Source organism: Vigna unguiculata, chromosome 11, assembly GCF_037176805.1.
Source record: "Vigna unguiculata cultivar grain cowpea cultivar isolate G323 ecotype 2 chromosome 11, ASM3717680v1, whole genome shotgun sequence".
Lineage (NCBI taxonomy): Eukaryota > Viridiplantae > Streptophyta > Magnoliopsida > Fabales > Fabaceae > Vigna > Vigna unguiculata.
Window position 1 is genome coordinate 28,208,259 of NC_140802.1, and position 5,237 is coordinate 28,213,495.

The 5,237-nt window shown below is 34.3% G+C and overlaps 1 pseudogene; it reads left to right on the forward strand.

The window, feature by feature from the left end:
- The first annotated feature begins 213 nt into the window (after positions 1–213).
- LOC114170261 (uncharacterized) lies at positions 214–5,006 on the forward strand (annotated as a pseudogene).
- Positions 5,007–5,237: the final 231 nt, after the last annotated feature.

Here is a 5,237-nt window from a genome sequence, read left to right on the forward strand (position 1 = left end):
GGATCATCTGGGTGCCTGGGAGGAGGTCCTGCCCCTGATGAAGTTCACCTACAACAATAGTTTCCATGCAAGCATTGACATGACACCATATCAGGCTCTCTATGGCAAGAGTGCAAGACGCCCTTGTACTGGTACCAGAATGGGAAAATAGTGGTTGTGAGGCCAGAGTTGCTAATACAAACTACAAAGAAGGTCAAGCTCATATAAAATAGAATGAAAGCATCCCAGAGTAGGCAAAAATCTTATGCTGATCAGAGAATAAGACCTTTGGAATTTGCACCTGGGGACCATGTCTTCTTGAGAATTACCACGACTACTAGTGTGGGAAGGGCGATTCGGTCGAGGAAGTTGTCACCTAAGTTCATTGGTCCCTATCAGATCTTGAGGAGGATTGGACAAGTGGCTTATGAGATCGCTCTGCCTCCTCAGTTGGCCAACCTCTACTCGGTGTTTCATGTTTCGCAGCTAAGGAAGTATGTGTTTGATCCTGCTCATGTGCTAGAAATGGAAGATTTGCGGGTTAAAGGAGATCTTTCAGTGGAGGTTCAACTTGTTAGTCTTGGTGATCGCCAGACAAGGCAACTCAGAGGGAAGTCCATCAGTCTAGTCCAGGTCATCCAGGATAAGAGGACAAGTGACTCTACGTGGGAGTTAGAGGAGGATATGAGGAAGTCATATCCGCATCTGTTCTATGGTAAGTCTCAATTTTCGAGGTCGAGAATTTTGTTGTTGGGGAGAATTTGAGACCCTTTTTTCTTATACTCTTTCCTTCTTTCTGTTACCACTTACACAGAACAACACTCTTCCTAAATCCATTCTCACTCTACATTCTCTTCCCTTCCCGTTTCCCTTACTTCTCTCTAACAAAGGGGTTTGACAAGTAAAATAATTTTACACCCATTTGACACCTATAATTTTTGTACTCCCATTTGACACCTAAAATTTTTTTACTCTCATTTGACACCTAAAATATTTTTACACCCATTTGACACCTATAATGTTTTTACTTCATTTTGACATCTAAAATTTTTTTACATTCATTTGACACCTAAAATATTTTTACACCCATTTGACACCTAAAATTTATTTTCAACCATTTGACACCTAAAATTTTTTTACTTTGACATCTAAATTTTTTTTACACACATTCCTCCTACCCAAATTCTAACCCATTCCTCTCTTCCTGTTATGGAAATCAGGCCTGAGACTAGTGCATAATCTCTCCCTCAAGCTGAAAATCCCTTCCTTACGCATAAGTCAACTTCAATTCCTCTTTTCTCTTCAAATTTTCAAATCTTGGATGTTTCAATCTTTTTTAGTCGAATTAGGGACTCATTCTTACTCTTTGTATCTGTAATCCAGCTCCTTAGGTTGTGCAATTGAGGTACCTCCCTATTGAGAGTTAATCTTGCAAGTTGTGATTATAAAGGTAAGGGAAGTTATCTATTTTTCTTTTATTTCGCATGAAAATCATTTCTGGTGTTTTTGATTGCATGATTGAGTATGAATTGAGTGGTTGAACTGATAAATTGAATGTATGATTGAATTTATGCATGATTTTGGACCGTTGCATGTAAGAACATATTGGGAATCTGGTGTTTTTGCCTAAGCGAGGGGCTCTCGCTTGAGCAAAAACACTAGAAACTCACCCCTGTCACTACGCGAGATCTCACCTAGGCGAGCCAGTCTCGCTTGAGTGAGAGTCACTCTCGTCTAAGCGAGATAGCTTAGCCTGAGCGAGAATTCGCCCAGAGTTTGGGATTGTTCTCTATTTCGAGCCTCACTCAGGCGAGAATGAATCGCCCAAGCGAGAGAGCCCTTTCGCCTGGGCTAGACCTTCTAGCTTGGGCGAGAATCTTTGCAGCTGAGTGTTATTTCTTTGTTTTGATGGATGAAGCTATGGTTGAATGTTTAAAAATGCGAAATTTGTTATGATATGCATGGATTATTATGGTTGATAATATGTGTGGTGAAATTGCATGAAGTTAGATTATGAGAAGATGTGGTTGAACGAGGATTTCAAGGGAAAATCTAAGGGGAATGTTTTAGTGTATGTAAGGACATAAAGACTCACTATTGGGGGTATCCTGAAACTCCAATAATCATTCACGCTCAGATAGAGCAGAATGGATTATGTCATGAGGAGTAACACGAGGTCCTAGCCTTTGGACTTGATCAGGTCTTAGGCATGAATGGGACTTACCCTATGAGTGGTTGGGTGATAACCCCTTGAGGCCAAACTCTGCAAAGTTTGGGAACCATCACAGGTGCATGCCACCAAGAGGTCCAATGTCGCTTACATAATTTGGATATCGAGTCTAGAGTAATATATATACTGTGTTTGGGGTGGCCTATGTGATTCTGGTGGAAATTGAGAAAGATTGCATGGTTTCTGCTTATAATTGAACTGCATGATTTCTTTTAATCAGATTAGCTTACCCTTTCATTTCTTTTTGTGTTCTGTGTTTTGCTCTTTCTTGCAATGATCACTTTGGTGTGAGCAGATAAAAATGCAGGTGAAGATACTCCTCTCCTAGACAAGAGTTAACAGCAGTATAGGGATTTGATAGTTGTTCTTGCTTGTGTTTTGTTTAGGGGACTTTTGTTAGCCTTTTCTTAGTATAGGATGTGCCTATAACCAATATGTTATTATGGTTCTGCGGATGACTCTGGTTTGTTTAATCATAATAGCAGCGTAAAAACTATTAAATGAGATGTTACAACTATAAAAAAAAATTGTTATACATGTTAAAAAACATAAAATCTAACCTATAATATTGGTGGAAATTTTTGGAAATGTAAATCATGTTATAATCAATTCAACAAATGTATTATTCAAGAGAAAAAACAAACATAATTTCTTCTACAGTGCTGCTATTTTCTGAATATTATATATGAATGAATATTTGGATGAATGAGTTGCAGAAGAAGGAAATGAAGGGCAAAAACAACTAAAAATCTCAAAGGTTGTGACGTCTGCTGCTTTTGGCCCCGACGTTGGATAACGTCGGACCCCTATTGCCCCGACGTTAAGTGACGTCTGTTTTGTTTTCCGACGTTATTTTAACGTCACCCAGTACAACGTTGGTGTTTGGACAGACGTCAAAGATCGAAAATATCGGACGTTAAAAGACTTTTTTGTGTTAGTGATTGACTCAAGAAAATCATGGGAACACCAAATCACTGATGCTAACAATAAAGGATTCCCTGTGAGCCTCATTTCTTTACATATTTAATCAATGCAATTGGTCGGTTAAGGACTTTGCATCAAATAGCACCAACAATGTTTTGATGTGAAATAAAGCTTTATTCATATATAGCTCCCTTATTATGCTTCCTATATATAATTTGCAGGTTATGGTTCATTTTTCTGCTTATTGGTGCACACCCTCTATAGCTATGAATCCTTTCTTACACCTATCAAAATATTCTCTTTCTTAATGTGGATGTTGATGTGGTCAAGGTAATTTTTGTGTATAAACTATAGTGGGAAGACTCTTCCTTCTTGGTTTGGTGTTTATATAAAACTATTTACTCCATATTCCACCACAACTCTCAAATTTTCAATTTGTATATTTCTATGTCAGTGCTTGTAATTGGCAGAACATGCTACCGTAAGTATTGTCAGTGAATATTGTAAAGGGCTGCCACAAAAAACTATTTTCTAATGCAGAGAATAGCTAGAGTCAAATTTTTGTAATGTATACTCTCAAGAAAAAAAAAATTGTTACTTTCAGGTCTTTAACACAACTTTTACTTTTTGAGTTGAATATTTTTTTTTCCACGAACTATTATAAAATATTATATTTCTTTCATTGAATTATAAAATAGTAATTTTTTTTCAACAAATAACATACGAAGTATTTTTCATATGATAAACAAAATTTCATATAACTAAAATATAACTTTGACATGCAGTTTAATTTTAGAAATATGTTTTACTTAACTTTCATAAAATATAAATATTAAATACTTATAAGAAATTAAACACAATTTTTTATAATAATTTGGTGACAGAAAATATATTTATATTACTATAATTTTTTAATATTTTGTAAATATTTTTCTACAAAATTATTATAAAATTTTACAAGAAAAGTCTTTTTTTTCTATTTTTCATACAAGTTTTAATTAGTAGGTAATTTATTCGTGTGTTATATTTTTTATAAAATTATAAAATTCACAACTTTTTCCTATAATTTTTTTTAAAAAAAAAATGTTTTGGGCAAAATATTTTACTAATAACAAATTTTGTAAAACATTATTTATAACAAAATTTATAAATATTTTTTAAAAAAAAAATTTCAATAATCTTAACCTTTATTTTTCTTCTCTAGAAGTTTTTATAAGGAAGTTTTATGTAAACAAATTTATGGATAATGATTAAAGTGTGACTTTGGTGATGTTATAAGACGGTGACCTATAATAGGTAATATCTTTTGTTATCATTATATATGAATGGTTTGAAAGGACAAAAGCTCTGTGCATGATTCTGGAGTATCTATCACCTGTGTTAATTCATAGTTCTTATAACACTTTTTGTTCTACTGCTGTGTGCATTTTTATTATCTGAGAAGTTGCCTCCAAGTTGGAAATCAAAGCCTCTCTGGTGAATGAGACTGTTCACTTTTGGGTTCCAAACACAACTTTGGGGTCATGTGTGCTGTTTTCATGTCAGTACACACATATTATATTAAAATTAGGTTTCATGTCTTTTAACTTATAATAATGACATTATTGGTGATCAACATATAGTTAAGTGTGACTTTGCTAATGATATCAATTGGTGGCTTATAATATAATTTTTGTGGAGGGATTCAAGAGACAAAATTGTAACATAATTGTTGAGTGTAAGTACTGCTGTGCATTGTGTGGCTCTATCTATGAAGTTGCTTCCAAGATGGAAATCAAAGCCATTCCTACCTTTTTTGTTGATCAATGGAGGGGCTCCAGTGAACAAAATTGCAAATCCTAATGAGTCAAAAAAATTCCCCAACCCAATGTGATGATGCATCAACACAGTTCGCCAGAGCTGTACAGAAGACTTATTTTTTCATTTTTCTCTTCATAAAATAAAGCAAGTTGTTGTTCTTTTATCATTTGTAACATGTGTTTGGTGTGGATATGAATGGACAAGTTGTATTATAAAAGAATCTAAGTTCTTATTTTTGTTTTTTTATATTATTCATCTATAAAAATCACTAAATATTAATTTATTTTTAAAGCACAAAAAAATT